The following is a 19,286-nucleotide window of genomic DNA, read 5'->3' as shown; positions in this document are numbered from 1 at the left end:
CGGAATCGGTTGGGGATGGAGTGTGATCCCAGACCCTCCAGTTACCGTAAATTGCACGGAGTTGCTAGCACGCGAGGTAGAGCCGCTTTCCACAGTCCCACTGGTACAGGAGACGGAGGTTAAATGCCCCACCACAACCCTTGAGCCTAGAAATGGTTTAGTATTAGTCCCCACCAGTAAGGTTCGATACCATGATGTGCACTACTCAGTTGCCTCTGTTATCTTAAACCTGACCCAGGTTCACATGCCACGGTGGTGTCCTGCAGACACCGAAAAGCTTTACGAGGCTCTGCTTAAAGAAATGTTTAGGAAGTTCTATGAATTAAGTTACGGTGGCGTGGATCAGGACAGTGTGTATGATCTGACCTCAGGTCAGTGCGGGAGTTCGGAAAGGTACAAGCGGGGGCTGCTTAATGACGCAGCCACAGCATTTAGCCCTGGCACGTCCATTATTAACAGTGTGGATGATGCTCAGTTGCAAATGCAGGGAAATACCTTGTGGGATCGGTTGCGCAAGATACTGCGAGAAGGCAATGCGATAGAGGGGTCGGAGTTGCGGAAGGATCAGGCTATGACCATCCATTTGAAGGAGATCATAGCTGAGCTGGTGGCACACGCTCAAACGATTAACATTTTGATCCGAGAAGATCGGAATGCCTCAGCTCAGACAGCAAGGAATGACGTGTGTGTGTTGTACGGTGCTTGGCTGCTGAGTAAAAGATGCAGTAATTTGGAGGACCTTCAACATGCCTTCATGGATCAGCAACCGACACCTCACCGCGCTCAGCCCGTACAAAAGTTCCATGAGCCCGTGTCAACTCTGACTCGCCTCAGAGGTTTACCCAGTCCCGGTAGATTGTGGCTGGTCCAATGCTACGGTAATGGGGGTTGTACTTCAGATGCCGGTGATGAGCGCATCACCACGACCGGCACCGGTATACCGAGTACAGAACATCGGCGTTCTGAGGGACGGGGTACACGTGCAACATCATGGGGTCACACCATTTGTTGTAAAGTGGGGATCCACCATGACTGGCACAGACCTTAACGGGTGCCAGAGCAGGGGAGCACACGTGGTACTATGTCCTCAACGTTTGTATGCTTTTGATCAACCGGTGTGTGGGTTTAAATCAGAGGGTGCGGAGCCCACTAATTGCACCATGGAGGTGATGGCTCAGAGCCACGTTCCACCCCAGGTAGCTTACACAGGCGGAGGGGCGTACTCTATCACAACCAGCGTGACTCAGTACCGAGTGCATAATGACATTTGGTGCCTGGTTGCAGATCAGACCTTCTGCTTAAAACCCGACAACGAGGTCCAAATAGCCCAAGATCGCTTTATCCCCATCACAGAACCCAGTACTGTTCACATCACGGTAAACGACACCAGCCGCGATTTGTACCGGTATGTAACTGAGTTTGGGTTACGAGATTCCACCTCTGCCTGCACACCTCACAAAACTACTCAAAGAGGTTGAACTATCCGAAAAACACTTTTACACCCTGGTACAGCAGAACCGGGAAATGGGAAAGGAGATAAAACAGTTTGTATTTCCACCATGGTGGGACACTGGCGTTGACATCGAGGTCCTTATATGGATTCGGGTCACTTCCCATGTGTTGGTATTAGCTCAATGTGTGATAACCGTTTACCTGATTCATTTATCCTGCAGAAAGCGTGGAAAGGCACTCAGCAATCGGCGGCTAGAGTTGATCGACAACCAGCCCCGAATTTGAAACATCTCTTGCCTGTTTCCGCAGGATGTGTGTAAATACTTAGTATTTCATCTGGAGAATATACATATGTATTTTCTGTAACTGTTTGTAAGGGCACTCAAAACCTGGCTGCTGATAGTTGATTAAAGTTTCAGCCATGGTGGTGAGTATCATGTATTTAACCATCTTGCAATGACATAGTCATGTAACTAACTCATGTACACTGTACTTGTACCCTAGAAATGCACAGGGAGTGAACTTGCGGAAGACACTCCTCACCTGGGTTTCCAGGTATAAAAGGGGAGGTCTCACCCAGGGTCAGTACTCCTTGGTTCTGGCAATAAAGGTGAAGGTCACAGAGTGACCGTGTCTGATATATCCATGCCTCGTGTGAGTTTGTAGTAGAGGTGCAGGGACACCACATTTGGCGACGAGAAACGGGAATCACCGAACCAAGAGGATGGCCACTGGTGGCACAGGAGAACGTTACTGTGTGGGTGAGGACTGGGACGACTTCGTGGAAAGACTCCAGCAGAGCTTTGTCACAAAGGACTGGCTGGAAGAGACAGCGGCTGACAAGCGGAGGGCGCATCTACTGACCAGCTGCGGACCACAGACGTATGCATTGATGAAAGACCTGCTCGCACCCCAAAAAGCCGGTGGACAAGTCTTTTGAAGAGCTCAGCCATCTGATCAGTGAGCATCTCAAGCCGACGAGTAGCGTACACATGGCCCGGCATCGGTTCTACTCTCATCGGCGTTGGGAGGGACAAAACGTCTCGGACTTCATGGCGGAACTGCGGCGCGTGGCCAGTCTCTGTAAGTTCTCCGATGCCTGCAGGAGGGAGATGTTAAGGGACTTTTTCATTGCGGGCATTAATCATGCCGGTATTTTCAGGAAGCTCATAAAGATTAAGGATTTGACTTTAGAAGGGGCGACGTTGATAGCTCAGACCTTTATGGCAGGGGACGAGGAGACCAAGCTAATTTACGCACGCAGCCCTGGTCCAAACGTGGTGACGGACCAGGGAGTTAACATGATGAACGCAGCTCAGGACCTCTCAGGCAGGCAAGGGCATTTCGAAACCACCCAGGCAGCAACAGGCTCTAGGGTGGGCCTGCAACAAGGACAATGGAAAGGGGATCGGCAATTCACACCATCTCGAGGAACAATGCGTCCCGCAATGGGACCATTAACACCCACCATCAGAGTGCTTATAAACAGCCAAATGGGCAATTAGAGAGGAATGCCTGATAATAGTCCTTTTGTTGACAGCAATCTCAATCTCAGCTCATCTGGAGGCGTGGGGGTAGACAAACTCTGAGAAGCTGCAGGTTCTAGCAATGTAACTGTAGGATTTGTAATGTCAGTGGACACTTGGCCAAGATGTGCAAAAAGGCAGTAGCGAGGCTAATCTGCGAGACACAGGAACCAGACGAGGGGTCTGCAATGCAGGATGAGGCCTGGGATAAAGCCATAGATGCTGAAGTTCAGCGGGTTCATGTGGCTGACGTCCACAGCTCATACACTAAAATGCCACTCATGATGATGAAAGTCTTACTGAGTGGCATCCCAGTGCACATGGAGCTGGATACGGGAGTTAGCCAGTTACTCATGAGCGCCCAACAATTTGAGAGACTATGGCCACACAGAGCTAGCAGGCCCAAACTGGAACGCATTGAGACCCAGCTACGGACGTACACCAAAGATATAATTCCAGTACTGGGCAGTGCAAACTTGGTGGTAACACATAATGGATTACAGAACCGGCTGCCACTCTGGATCGTTCTGCGAAATGGCCCCGTGCTTTTGGGGAGGAGTTGGCTAGCTGAGATGAATTGGAAATGGGGGGATGTGCATGCCATTTCATCCGTGGAGTGAACTTCATGCTCACAGATCCTGCAAAAATTCGGGTCACTGTTTCAACCTGGATCGGTACGTTCAAGGGCACTAAAGTATAGACACACATCACTCCGGACGCCAGACTAGTGCACCACAAAGCCAGAGAGGTGCTGTATGTGATGCGTGAGAAAATTGAATGTGAACTGGACAGGTTGCTCAGAGAGGGCATAATTTCGGCCATTGAATTCAGCGACTGGGCAAGTCCCATCGTTCCCGTCCTCAAAGCAGATGGCTCGGTTAGGATTTGTGGCGACTACAAAGCCACCATCAACCGAGTATCGCTGCAAGACCAATACCCGCTTCTGAGAGTGGAGGACCTTTTTGCCACACTGGCAGATGGCAAGCTGTTCATGAAGTTGGACCTCACTTCAGCCTACATGACTCAGGAACTGGCTGAAGAATCCAAGCTTCTGACCACCATCACGATGCACAAGGGATTATTTGTCTACAACAGGTGTCCGTTTGGCATTCGTTCGGCAGCAGCCATCTTTCAGAGAAACATGGAAAGCTTGCTCAAATCCATTCCTGGAACGATCGTATTCCAAGATGACATTCTCATAATGGGTCGAGAACACCTAAGAACACCTCCACAACCTGGAGGAGGTGCCATGCCAATTGGATCGGGTAGGCTTGCGGCTGAAAAAGGCCAAGTGTGTGTTTTTGGCCCCAGAGGTCGAGTTTTTGGGCAGGAGGGTTGCCGCAGACGGGATCCGGCCCACTGAATCAAAAGCAGAGGCGATCTGCCGGGCGCCCAGGCCCGGCAACACGTCGGAGTTGCAATCATTCCTGGGACTTTTGAACTATTTTGGAAACTTTCTGCCGAACTTAAGCACATTGTTGGAGCCGTTACACATGCTCCTACGTAAAGGTTGTGAATGGTTTTCGGGGGACTGTCAAGAACGGGTTTTCAATAAGGCAAGGAACCTGCTGTGTTCCAACAAACTGTTGACTTTGTATGACCCCTGTAAAAAACTGGTCTAAACATGCGATGCGTCATCCTACGGGGTTGGGTGTGTGTTGCAGCAGGGTAACGATGATGGCCGACTCCAACAGGTGGCTTACGCCTCCAGGTCGCTCTCCCAGGCAGAGTGTGGATACAGCATGGTCAAGAAGGAAGCACTCATGTGTGCTCATGGTGTGAAAAAGATGCACCAGTACCTTTTTGGTAGGCAGTTCGAGATAGAGACGGACCACAAGCCGTTAACATCCTTGTTGTCTGACAGCAAGGCTGTCAACGCCAATGCGTCAGCTCGCATACAGCGCTGGGCCCTCACGCTGGCTGCGTATGACTACACCATACAGCACCGACCAGGCACCGAAAATTGCGCCGACGCGCTCAGCAGGCTCCCAATGGCCACCACTGAGGGGGCGTCGGAGCAGAGCGCGGAGATGGTCATGGCCATTGAGGCTTTTGACACTGCGGGCTCCCCCATCACAGCCCGACAGATCAAACTCTGGACCAACAGGGACCCCCTCCTATCCATGATAAAGAAATGTGTTCTGACTGGGGATTGGGCGCCCCCACACAGGGCGTGCCCCGAGGAAGTCAGACCGTTTCAGAGACGGATGGATGAGCTCTCCATCCAAGCCGACTGCCTGCTATGGGGCAGCTGGATAGTCATGCCCTAGAAAGGAAGGGAAGCGTTTATCAGGGAACTCCACAGCGAGCACCCTGACATCGTGTTAATGAAGGCCATTGCCCGGTCACATGTATGGTGGCCGGGGATTGACTCAGTCCTGGAACACTGGGTTTGCAGGTGCACGACGTGTGCCCAGCTGGGCAATGCCCCCAGGAAGGCCCCACTCAGCCCGTGGCCCGACCCACCAGACCATGGTCACGTATTCACGTAGATTATGCAGGCCCGTTCATGGGGAAAATGTTCCTGATCGTTGTTGATGCATACTCGAAGTGGATCGAGTGCATCATATTGAACTCGTACACGACTTCGATCACCTTGGAGAGTCTGCGTACGGTTTTCGTGACCCATGGCTTGCCGAACATCCTGGTCAGCGACAATGGCCCATGTTTCACCAGCCATGAATTCCAGGAGTTTATGTCGGGCAATGGTATCAAGCACGTCCGGACAGCACTGTTCAAGCTGGCTTCCAATGGCCAGGTGGAGCGGGCGGTCCAAGTCATAAAACAGGGCATGCTATGCATTCAAGGACCCTCCCTTCAATATCGCCTATCGCGCCTCCTGCTGGCCTACAGGTCCCGCCCGCACTCGCTCACGGGAGTCCCGCCAGCGGAACTCCTCATGAAACGCACTCACAAGACGCGGCTGTCCCTCATTCACCCAGCCCTGGCAGACATTGTTGAGGGCAAGCGCCAGTCCCAAACCGAGCTCCATGATCAAAACTCAAGGAGGAGATGTATAGAAATAGATGACCCGACATTTGTTCTTAACCATGCTTTGGTACTCAAGTGGCTTGAGGGCACCGTAATTGGCAAAGAAGGAAATAGTCATGGTGCTCCAACTAAACAATGGGCAGATATGCCGCAAACACTTGGACCAAGTAAAGAAAAGGTTCAGCATAGACACGGAGGAACCTGAAGAAGAGCATGAGATGGCACCCACATCACTGCCAGTGGACAAGCAACAAAGACAGTCCTCAGCATGCACAGGTGATTCCGGCCAGTCCGGACAGGCCGGAATCACCTCAAGTGACAGAGACGCGTGCCGAGGCTCAGCCACCAGAGCCACAACTGCGACGATCCACGAGAGACTGTCGACCACCTGACAGACGTAACCTCTGAAACAAAAAGACTTAAGGGGGGAGGTGATGTCATGTATTTAACCATTTTGCAATGACATAGTCATGTAACTGTAACTCATGTACACTGTACCTGTACCCTAGAAATGCACACCCTGACCACAGGAGGCGAACTTGCGGGAGACACTCCTCACCTGGGTTTCCAGGTATAAAAGGGGAGGTCCTACCCAGGGTCCAGACTCCTTGGTCCTGGCAATAAAGTGAAGGTCACAGAGTGACCGTGTCTGATATATCCATGCCTCGTGTGAGTTTGTAGTAAGGTGCAGGGACACTATAGTAAGGACATATCAATTGCCAAGTAAAAACCCTACTGCAAGGCCTCAAAAACGTTGGGAAATAATTGCAGACTCTCCACTTACACGAGGGGCAGTGCTGTGTGGTGGGCTCAGGATGTTTAGTGTAAGGCCCATGCTTTTGTGTGCCTCGGTGAAGATGTTGACGATGGCTCCATCATGATGCCAGAGACACGCACTTACTATCTTATAACAGCCAACTTGGCAGCCAGTGCACTTCCAGGGGGAATTGGTCATGGGAGATCACGTAGGCCAACTCCTATTTTTCACCAAGAAATAAAGTCCGACATTGACCAATTTCTCCCCAATTGTGCCTCTGTGTTAAAGGAAGAGTCACTGGGCTAGAAACTTGTCTCGGGCAGTGGCGTAACACGAATGGTATTGGATTGGCTGTCCGGTACATGCAGCGCCTGCTATTCAGTTCCATTTACTGCAGAGGAACAGAATATCAGGCGCAGCATATAACTAGTGGCCGACCGAATCTGATCCAAATTTATAGGCCATTGTTACTAACATTTAGCTCTCAAAAGAATGTAATTTGCATTGAAAAACATTACATCATCTGATATCACTGCAATCACTTAGGCTGTTATGTTTATCCTCTTGCGTGGCTGATGTATTAACCATCCCAAAGCAAAATGTCAACAATCTCCCTTTAAAGTCTACTCTGTTTTCCAGTTTCATTATCCCGTAGGTATGGATGAAGCCTTATGCGATACCCATCTGCACTGTTTTGCTTTTTATTTAGTGGACTCGAAGATACTAAGAGATTAGGAACTATTGAATCAATTCTCTTTGCTAAGTAATATTTCCATGATTCAGAGCCTGACCCAGCATTCCACAGAACATTGATTTTTCCACCTGCTGATACTACACTATATTACATCGTCGACGTATTTACCGAGGCGTATGAAAGCATGGGCCTTACGCTAAACATCCGTAAGACAAAGGTCCTCCACCAGCCTGTCCTCGCCGCACAGCACTGTCCCCCAGTTATCAAGATCCACGGCATAGCCCTGGACAACGTGGACCATTTCCCATACCTCTTATCAACAAGGGCAGACATCGACGACGAGATACAACACCGCCTTCAGTGTGCCAGTGCAGCCTTTGGCTGCCTGAGAAAAAGAGTGTTTGAAGATCAGGCCCTCAAAACTGCCACCAAGCTCATGGTCTACAGGGTTGTAGTAATACCCGCCCTCCTGTATGGCTCAGAGACATGGACCATGTACAGGAGACACCTCAAGTCGCTGGAGAAATACCACCAATGATGTCTCTGCAAGATCCTACAAATCCCCTGGGAGGACAGACGCGCCAACATTAGCATCTTTGACCAGGCCAACATCCCCAGCATTGAAGCACTGACCACACTAGATTAGCTCCGCTGGGCAGGCCACATTGTCCGCATGCCAGATACGAGACTCCCAAAGCAAGTGCTCTACTCGGAACTCCTCATGGTAAACGAGCCAAAGGTGGACAGAGGAAATGTTACAAGGACACCCTCAGAGCCTCCCTGATAAAATGCAACATCTCCACTGACACCTGGGAGTCCCTGGCCAAAGACCACCCTAAGTGGAGGAAGTGCATCCGGGAGGGCGCTGAGCACCTCGAGTCTCATCACCGAGAGCATGCAGAAATCAAGCGCAGGCAGTGGAAAGAGCGTGCGGCAAACCAGTCCCACCCACCCTTTCCGTCAACAACTATCTGTCCCACCTGTGACAGGGACTGTGGTTCTCGTATTGGACTCAGCCTTCTCAGCCACCTAAGGACTCATATTAAGAGTGGAAGCAAGTCTTCCTCGATTCCGAAGGACTAACTATGATAATGAAATAATGGTAGGGATAGACAATGGCCTAGAAATTCGGTAGCCCCCGAAAACTGGCACGGGGATTGCGATACAATATCAACCCGCATCCATTCAGAGGACTGCAGGCAGCATGTAAAATTCGTGCTGCCTGCTACTTTGCATTATTTGCAGCATTCAGCCGAGCACTGAATGCACTGCTGAGTGGCCGAACGCTCAGCGGGAGGCTCAGGTTCCTGCAAGGCAAGCTCCAATTAAAGTTGCCTGCACTACTTAAAGGCAGTCTGCCCTTCTTAAAGGGGAGGTGCCTTCTACCTGCAACAGATAGTGGGAATGATTGTGAAGGCTGATATCAGAAAAACAAGATTGAGTAATGGCTCAACAGGCCAGAGAAATGGCTTTGAGATTCTCCGATGCAACACTGGAGCAGTTGGTCCAGGAGGTCAACTCCAGGAGAGAGGTCCTCTTCCCACAGGGGGCCAGGAGGCGCTTCAGGCAATAGACGAGACTGCGGTGGGAGCAGATAACCAATGTGTTCAATGCCAGCAGTATAACCACGAGGGTACTGCCGTGAGGACAAGGACTCAATGCAGGAAGAGGTTTAATGACCTCACAAGCATGGTCAAGGTCAGTGAATTCATCTTAGAAACATAGAAAATAGGTGCAGGAGTAGGCCATTCGGCCCTTTGAGCCTACACCACCATTCAATAAGATCATGGCTGATCATTCCCTCAGTACCCCTTTCATGCTTTCTCTCCATACCCCTTGATCCCTTTAGCCATAAGGGCCACATCTAACTCCCTCTTGTATATATCCAATGAACTGGCATCAACAACTCTCTGCGGTAGGGAATTCCACAGATTAACAACACTCTGAGTGAAGAAGTTTCTCCTCATCTCAGTTCGAAATGGCCTATCCCTTATCCTAAGACTGTGTCCCCTGGTTCTGGACTTCCTCATCATTGGGAACATTCTTCCCATATCTAACCTGTCCAGTCCCGTCAGAATCCTATAAGTTTCTAATGAGATCCCCTCTCATCCTTCCTTCTAAACTCCAGTGTATAAAGGCCCATTTGATCCAGTCTCTCCACATATGTCAGTCCCGCCATCCCAGGAATCAGTCTGGTGAACCTTCGCTGCAATCCCTCAATAGCAAGAACATCCTGCCTCAGATTAGGAGACCAAAACTGAATACAATATTCCAGGTGAGGCCTCACCAAGGCTCTATACAACTGCAGTAAGACCTGCCTGCTCCTATACTCAAATCCCCTAGCTATGAAGGCCAACATACCATTTGCCTTCTTCACCACCTGCTGTACCTGCATGCCAACTTTTAATGACTGATGAACCATGACACCCAAGTCTCGTTGCACCTCCCCCTTTCCTAATCTGCCGCCATTCAGATAATATTCTGCCTTCGTGTTTTTGTCACCAAAGTGGATAATCTCACATTTATCCACATTATACTGCATCTGCCATGCATTTGTCCACTCACCTAATCTGTCCAAGTCACCCTGCAGCCTTTTAACGTCCTCCTCACAGCTCACACCACCATCCAGGTTAGTGTCATCTGCAAACTTGGAGATATTACACTCAATTCCTTCATCTAAATCATTAATGTATATTGTAAAGAGCTGGGGTCCCAGCACTGAGCCTTGCGGTACTCCACTAGTCACTGCCTGCCATTCTGAAAAGGACCCGTTTATCCCGACTTCTGCTTCCTGTCTGCCAACCAGTTCTCTATCCACATCAGTATATTATCCCCAATACCATGTGCTTTGATTTTGCACACCAATCTCTTGTGTGGGACCTTGTCAAAAGCCTTTTGAAAGTCCAAATACACCACATCCACTGGTTCTCCCTTGTCCACTCTATTAGTTACATCCTCAAAAAATTCTAGAAGATTTGTCAAACATGATTTTCCTTTCATAAATCCATGCTGACGTGGACCGATCCTGTCACTGCTTTCCAAATGCGCTGCTATATCATCTTTAATAATTGATTCCAACATTTTCCGCAGTACTGATGTCAGGCTAACCGGTCTTTAATTCCTTGTTTTATTTCTCCCTCCTTTTTGAAATGTGGGATTACATTAGCTACACTCCAAACCATCAGAACTGATCCAGAGTCTATAAAATGTTGGAAAATGACAACCAATGCATCCACTAGTTCTAGGGCCACTTCCTTTAGTACTCTGGGATGCAGACTATCAGGCCCCGGGGATTTATCAGCCTTCAATCCCATTAATTTCCCTAACACAATTTCCTGCTTTATAAGGATATACTTCAGTTCCTCCTTCTCACTAAACCCTCGGTCCCCTAGTATTTGGAAAGGTTATTTGTGTCTTTCTTCGTGAAAACAGAACCAAAATATTTGTTTAACTGGACCACCATTTCTTTGTTCCCCATTATAAATTCACCTGAATCTGACTGCAAGGGACCTATGTTTGTCTTCACTAATCTTTTTCTCTTCACATATCTATAGAAGCTTTTGCAGTCAGTTTTTATGTTCCCAGCAATCTTCCTCTCATACTCTATTTTGCCCCTCCTAATTAAACCCTTTGTCCTCCTCTGCTGTATTACAAAATTCTCCCAGTCCTCAGGTTTGCTGCTTTTTCTGGCCAATTTATATGCCTCTTCCTTGGATTTAACACCGTCTTTAATTTCTCTTGTTAGCCACGGTTGAGCCACCTTCCCAGTTTTATTTTTACTCCAGACAGAGATGTACAATTGTTGAAGTTCATCCATGAGATCTTTAAATATTTGCCATTGCCTATCCACCGTCAACCTTTTAAGTATCACTCGCCAGTCTATTCTAGCCAATTCACGTCTCATACCATCGAAGTTACCTTTCCCCAAGTTCAGGACCCTAGTCACTGAATTAACTGTGTCACTCTCCATCTTAATAAAGAATTCTACCATATTATGGTCACTCTTCCCCAAGAGGCCTCGCACAACAAGATTGGTCATTAGTCCTTTTTCACTACACATCACCCAGTCTAGGATGGCCAGCCCTCGAGTTGGTTCCTCGACATATTGGTCTAGAAAATCATCCCTAATACACTCCAGGAAATCCTCCTCCATTGTATTGCTACCAGTTTGGTTAGCCCAGTCAATATGTCGATTAAAGTCTCCCATGATAACTGCTGTACCTTTATTGCACGCATCCCTAATTTCTTGTTTGATGCTGTCCCCAACCTCATTACTACTGTTTGGTTGTCTGTACACAACTCCCACTAGCGTTTTCTGCCCTTGGGTATTCCGTGGCTCCACCCATACAGATTCCACATCTTCCAAGCTAATGTCCTTCCTTACTATTGCATTAATTTCCTCTTCAACCAGCAACGCTACCCCACCTCCTTTTCCTTTCTGTCTGTCCTTCCTAAATGTTGAATACCCCTGGATGTTGAGTTCCCAGCCTTGGTCACCCTGGAGCCATGTCTGCGTGATGCCAATTACATCATATCCGTTAACTGCTATCTGCGCAGTTAATTCGTCCACCTTATTCCGAATACTTCTCGCATTGAGGCACAGAGCCTTCAGGTGTGTCTTTTTAACATCCTTTGCCCCTTTAGGATTTTGCTGTAATGTATCGCTTTTTGCTTTTTGCCTTGGGTTTCTCTGCCCTCCAGTTTTACTTTTCTTCTTTCTATCTTTTGCTTCTGCCTCCATTCTACTTCCCTCTGTCTCCGTGCATAGGTTCCCATCCCCTATCTTCAAATGCTATATCCCATGATCTGCACCACTAGCCTCACACGCTGCTCAATGCACCACCCCCCATCACTCACCTACCAACAATGTCTACCAAACATGACTCAGACTTCACATTCGTAGCTTCGCCTCACCCTCACACGCTTACCACTGCTGCAAGACTCACAACAATAACTTATATTTATATAGCATCTTTAACATAGTAAACATCCCAAGGTGCTTCACAGAAGTGTTATAAGACAAAAAAACAATTAACACTGAGCCAGATAAGAAGAAATTACTGCAGATGACCAAAAGCTTGGTCAAAGAGGTAGATTTTAAAGAGAGTCTTGAAGGAGGAAAGAGAGGTAGAGAGACGAGAGAGGTTTAGGAAGGATTCCCAGTTCTAGAGCAGTTATCAGGGATGCTCAAGAGTGCAGATATCTTGGGGGGTTGTGATGCTGAAGGAGATTTCAAAGATAGGGAGGGGCGAGGCCATGGAGGGATTTGTAAACAAGGATGAGAATGTTGAAATTGAGGCATTGCTTAACCGAGAGCCAATGTAGCTCAGCGAGCACTGGGATGGTGGGGGAGCGGGATTTGGTGCGAGTTATGACATGGGCTGCTGAGATTGGATGAACTCAAGTTTATGTAAAAAAAAAAGAAAGACTTGCATTTATATAGCGCCTTTCACAACCACCGGGCATCTCAAAGCACTTTACAGCCAATGAAGTACTTTTCGAGCATAGTCACTGTTGTAATGTAGGAAACGTGGCAGCCAATTTGCACACAGCAAGCTCTCACAAACAGCAATATGATAATTGAGGGATAATAATGGCCAGGACACCGAGGATAACTCCCCTGCTCCTCTTTGAATAATGCCTTGGGATCTTTTATGTCCATCTGAGAGAGCAGACGGGATCTCGGTTTAACGTCTCATCTGAAAGACAGCACCTCCCACAGTGCAGCACTCCCTCAGCACCGCATTGGAGTGTCAGCCTAGATTTATGAACTCAAGTCTCTGGAGTGGGACTTGAACCCACAACCCTCTGAGTCAAAGGCAAGTGTGCTACCCACTGAGCCACAGCTGACGTAGGGTAGAATGTGGGAGGCCAGCCATGGATGAGGGGTTCAGCAGCAGAGGAGTTGAGGCAAGGGCAGAAATGCGCAATGTTATGGAGGTGGAAATAGGCGGGCGGTTTTAGTTATGCCGCGGATCTGTGGCCGGAAGCTCATTTCAGGTTCAAATACGACACCAAGGTTGCGAACATTGTGGTTCAGCCTCAGACAGACGATGGGAAGAGGGCTGGAGTCAGTGGCTAGGGAACGCAGTTTGTGGCGGGGACCAAAGACAATGACTTAGGTCTTCCCAATATTTAATTGGAGAAAGTTTCTGCTCATCCAATACTGGATGTCGGACAAGCAGTCTGACAATTTATGGAGACCGTGGGGGGATCGAGAGAAGTGGTGGTCAGGTAAAGCTGGGTGTTGTCAGCGTACATGTGGAAACTGACGCCATGCTTTCGTATGATGTCACCAAGGGGCAGCATATAAATGAGAAATAGAAGGGGGCCAAGGATAGATCCTTGGGGGACACCAGAGGTGTTAAGAGAAGCCATTGCAGGTGATTCTCTGGCTACAATTAGATAGATAAGAATGTAACCAGGCAAGTGCAGTCCCACCCAACTGGACGATGGTGGAGAGGCGTACATCTCACAGCTTGAAAACACTGTCAGCTAGTCAACCATGACAGGCACATCACCTGAACACTTCACACTACACTCAATGACACATTCCCTTTCTCTTGAAGGAAAAGGTGGCGCACAACTGCAGGCAGCAGAGCTTAACTGGTGAGAGACAGGCCCGGCTGCATAAACTCACCCCCTTGGAGAAGACTGTGCTAGCCATTCTTGGCAGGGACATGGCTGAGCCCGTGGTCAGTGGCAGGGCTGAAGGAATTCAAGATGTTGGTATCCTCATATGTTATCCTCCTTCTCACATCCCACTTCCCCCTCATCCCACAATCTCTTCTGATTTACAATCTGCACATGGTGTAAGCATGCACGTCTTACTTTTCCATCCCTCCCCTCAACACATTGTGCTCCCAGCAGAAAGCCTTTCTGGCAGTGTGATATATTCACAGAGCTCAGCACACACACAGCTTTCTAACATGGCAGGCAGCTCTCAGAAGTCTCCGGAACTTGCTGCTTCTGTTTAATTATTAGCTCTGTAGTTGCAGTGCACAATACGTCCACATCCACAGTGTGGAGCTACAAACATTACAAGCTTACAGACATTACACTTCTCCCTCCTTAATGAAGAAGTTATTATAACATCATACATAACTTTCATGTTTATACATAACACAGGATATGGACTTATTTTTTCCATATTTGCAAATTTAACTTAACCACTAGTTTTCTGTTTCGAAGAGGATACCTTTGCTCTCGAACAGAACATTCCAAACATGGTGTCGAATTTTAACTCATTTGAGGCTCATCCTGAGGAACGTTTTCCTCCAAGGAATTTCCTTGATTTTCATTTGAACTCACTCTAACTTCAGGCTGTTTGTTTTCCTGACTCGGACTCAGACTTTCATTCTGATTTTCTCCTGGATTTGTTTCCAGCACATTGGCTTTAGGATTTGCTACTGGTATATCTAAACTATCTGATGAGTCAGAAATAATTGAATCATTCCCCCCTTCAACTCTTTCGATGTCTGTAGATAAAATATGATCAATATGAACAAACCTAACCTGTCCATTATCAAACATCTTAACCAAATATGTGCGAGGACCACATATCTTCACCACTCTTCCTGGTAACCACTTTAACCATTTATGGTGATGATTCTTCACTCTCACCTTCTGGTTTAATTTCACACTTCTCTCTTTTACTCTACCTCTATCATGATTCTCTTTTTGTCTTAATTGTGTCTCTTCTACGGACTGTGCCAAAATTGGTTTGAACGAGAATCTAATTCGTGGCTGTCGTTTGAGAAACAACTCTGCTGGTGTTCTACCAGTGGTTGTATGAGGAGTATTACGATACATAATCAAAAAATTTGCCAATTTGTGATCCAATGACAACTGTCGTTTCTTTGGATTTGGATCTAACATTTGTTTTATGAGAGCAAGTTTTACAATGTGTACAGTGCGCTCTGCTGCACCATTCAAAGCAGGATGGTAAGATGGAACCTTGGTATGTTTCACACCATTTTTGCTCGTGAACTGTGCAAATTCTTCTGAATGAAATTGTGGTCCATTATCCGAAACAATTTCTTCTGGGAGTCCAAATAAAAATAAACTTTGCAAAATGTCCAGTGTTTTACTTGTTGTTATTTTCCACATTGGAAACACCTCAACCCACTTCGAATGGCTATCAATCACAATGAATAATTGTTGTCCTTCTAGCTCAGCAAAATCAATATGAAGCTTTTGCCACACCCTGGGAGGCCATTTCTATGGCTGTAATGGTATCAGTGGTGGTTGCTTGCTTACCGATTGACATGTCGTACACTGACTCGCGATGTATAATATATCTTTATCAAGACCTGGCCACCATAAATAACTGCGTGCAAAACTCTTGGTCAAGCACATTTCCAAGTGCTGGTCATGGAGGTCTCCTAATAATTTGGACTTGAAGTTATTTGGTATAACCAGTCTTGCACCCCACATGATACAATCTTTATCGAATGAAGAATGGATGAATATCTTTGTTACCTGGTTTGGCCATCGATTTGCAATATACTCATACACCTTTGACATCACTGGGTCATGTTTGGTTGCTCTACCAATCTCTTCAGCTGTGACTGGCAGTTCATCAATGTATGAAAAATAAAACACTTCTTCCCTATCTGGTGTAACTTGTGATGGGGAAGGCAATCTAGACATAGCATCAGCATTACTGTGATCAGCTGATAGTCTATATTCAATATCATAAGTATATGCTGACAAAATAAAAGCCCATTTCTGCATTCGGGCTGCAACTAATGTTGGAACTGGGGACTTTGGATGGAAGATTGCTGTTAGGAGCTTATGGTCCATAACGATGGTAAACTTACGACCATACAAGTATTTGTGGATCTTCTTGAACCCAAAAATTAATGCCAAAGCTTCCCTTTCGATTTGCACATAATTACTCTCACTGGCACTGAGAGTGCGTGAAGCAAAAGCAATTGGTCTCTCCTCCCCAATACGTGATACGTGAGAGATCACTGCCCCAACTCCATCCGGAGAGGCATCACATGCTAGCTTAATCTCCTTAGATATGTCATAGTGAACTAACACGGTGCTCTCTACCAATTTGCTTTTACACTCCTTGAATGCTGCATCGCATTCTTTTGACCACTTCCAATGGACCTGTTTTTTCAATAGTTCATTCAATGGATGTAATACTGTAGCCAAATTTGGTAGGAACTTCCCATAATAGTTCAAAAGACCCAAGAATGAACGAAGTTCAATGACATTCCTGGGAGTGGATGCATTTCTGATTGTATCCAGTTTTCCCATGGTTGGATGTAACCCACCTTTGTCTATTTTGTACCCGAAGTACTCCACTGAGTTTTGAAATAACTCACACTTACGAGCAGGCACTCGTACTCTGTGCTTCCCTAGTTGTTTGAGGACTTCATTCAATATGTTATTATGAATTTGCCTATTTGGTGCTGAAATTAGTATGTCATCCAAATAACATACTACCCCTTCATACCTTGCAAAATCTGGTTCCTCACCCCTTGGAATATGGCAGGGGTGGAAGACACTCCAAACAGTAGCCTATTAAATTGATACAGGCCTAGATGAATATTTATAGTCAAGCATGACTTGGATTCCTAATCTAGTTCAAGCTGTGAGTAGGCATTCGTGAGATACAGTTTTGAGAAGATCTGACCACCTGTCAGTGTTGTGAACAAATCTTCTATATTTGGCAATGTATTGGGGACATTACCCTCTGGAACCTGGTTTACAGTTACTTTATAATCACCACACAATCTTACCTTACCATTGGACTTGGGTACAACAACAATGGGTGTAGCCCAATTACATCTTAGAGATAATGTTCTCAGTCTCTAGTCTTTTGAGTTCTTGCTCAACTTTCTCCTTGAGTGCATATGGTACATAGAAAAAACATAGCAACATAGAAAATAGGTGCAGGAGCAGGCCATTCAGCCCTTCTAGCCTGCACCGCCATTCAATGAGTTCATGGCTGAACATGAAACTTCAGTACCCCCTTCCTGCTTTCTCGCCATAACCCTTGATCCGCCGAGTAGTAAGGACTTCATCTAACTCCCTTTTGAATATATTTAGTGAATTGGCCTCAACTACTTTCTGTGGTAGAGAATTCCACAGGTTCACCACTCTCTGGGTGAAGAAGTTTCTCCTCATCTCGGTCCTAAATGGCTTACCCCTTATCCTCAGACTGTGACCCCTGGTTCTGGACTTCCCCAACATCGGGAACATTCTTCCTGCATCTAACCTGTCTAAACCCGTCAGAATTTTAAACGTTTCCATGAGGTCCCCTCTCATTCTTCTGAACTCCAGTGAATACAAGCCCAGTTGATCCAGTCTTTCTTGATAGGTCAGTCCCGCCATCCCGGGAATCAGTCTGGTGAATCTTCGCTGCACTCCCTCAATAGCAAGAATGTCCTTCCTCAAGTTAGGAGACCAAAACTGTACTAAATACTCCAGGTGTGGCCTCACCAAGGCCCTGTACAACTGTAGCAACACCTCCCTGCCCCTGTATTCAAATCCCCTCGCTATGAAGGCCAACATGCCATTTGCTTTCTTAACCGCCTGCTGTACCTGCATGCTAACCAGGTCTCGTTGCACCTTCTCTTTTCCTAATCTGTCACCATTCAGATAATAGTCTGTCTCTCTGTTTTTACCACCAAAGTGGATAACCTCACATTTATCGACATTATACTTCATCTGCCATGCATTTGCCCACTCACCTAACCTATCCAAGTCACTCTGCAGCCTAATAGCATCCTCCTCGCAGCTCACACTGCCACCCAACTTAGTGTCATCCGCAAATTTGGAGATACTGCATTTAATCCCCTCGTCTAAATCATTAATGTACAATGTAAACAGCTGGGGCCCCAGCACAGAACCTTGCGGCACCCCACTAGTCACTGCCTGTCATTCTGAAAAGTACTCGTTTACTCCTACTCTTTGCTTCCTGTCTGACAACCAGTTCTCAATCCACGTCAGCACACTACCCCCAATCCCATGTGCTTTAATGTTGCACATTAATCTCTTGTGTGGGACCTTGTCGAAAGCCTTCTGAAAGTCCAAATATACCACATCAACTGGTTCTCCTTTGTCCACTTTACTGGAAACATCCTCAAAAATTTCCAGAAGATTTGTCAAGCATGATTTCCCTTTCACAAATCCATGCTGACTTGGACCTATCATGTCACCATTTTCCAGATGCACTGCTATGACATCCTTAATAATTGATTCCATCATTTTACCCACTACTGAGGTCAGGCTGACCGGTCTATAATTCCCTGTTTTCTCTCTCCCTCCTTTTTTAAAAAGTGGGGTTACATTGGCTACCCTCCACTCGATAGGAACTGATCCAGAGTCAATGGAATGTTGAAAAATGACTGTCAATGCATCCGCTATTTCCAAGGCCACCTCCTTAAGTACTCTGGGATGCAGTCCATCAGGCCCTGGGGATTTATCGGCCTTCAATCCCATCAATTTTCCCAACACAATTTCCCGACTAATAAAGATTTCCCTCAGTTCCCCCTCCTTACTAGACCCTCTGACCCCTTTTATATCCGGAAGGTTGTTTGTATCCTCCTTAGTGAATACCGAACCAAAGTACTTGTTCAATTGGTCTGCCATTTCTTTGTTCCCCGTTATGACTTCCCCTGATTCTGACTGCAGGGGACCTACGTTTGTCTTTACTAACCTTTTTCTCTTTACATACCTATAGAAACTTTTGCAATCCGCCTTAATGTTCCCTGCAAGCTTCTTCTCGTACTCCATTTTCCCTGCCCTAATCAAACCCTTTGTCCTCCTCTGCTGAGTTCTAAATTTCTCCCAGTCCCCAGGTTCGCTGCTATTTCTGGCCAATTTGTATGCCACTTCCTTGGCTTTA

General features: G+C 47.0%; 1 protein-coding gene across 1 annotated transcript in view; it reads right to left on the bottom strand.

Moving 5' to 3' along the window:
• pde11al (phosphodiesterase 11a, like) overlaps positions 1-19,286 on the bottom strand; it is a 461,489-nt gene that overhangs the window by 357,903 nt on the left and 84,300 nt on the right. The window lies entirely within an intron of this gene.

The sequence above is a fragment of the Pristiophorus japonicus genome, chromosome 5 (genome assembly GCF_044704955.1).
Source record: "Pristiophorus japonicus isolate sPriJap1 chromosome 5, sPriJap1.hap1, whole genome shotgun sequence".
Classification (NCBI taxonomy): Eukaryota; Metazoa; Chordata; class Chondrichthyes; family Pristiophoridae; genus Pristiophorus; species Pristiophorus japonicus.
Note: the sequence above shows the minus strand (reverse complement) of the source record. Positions and strands in the feature narration are given on the sequence as shown.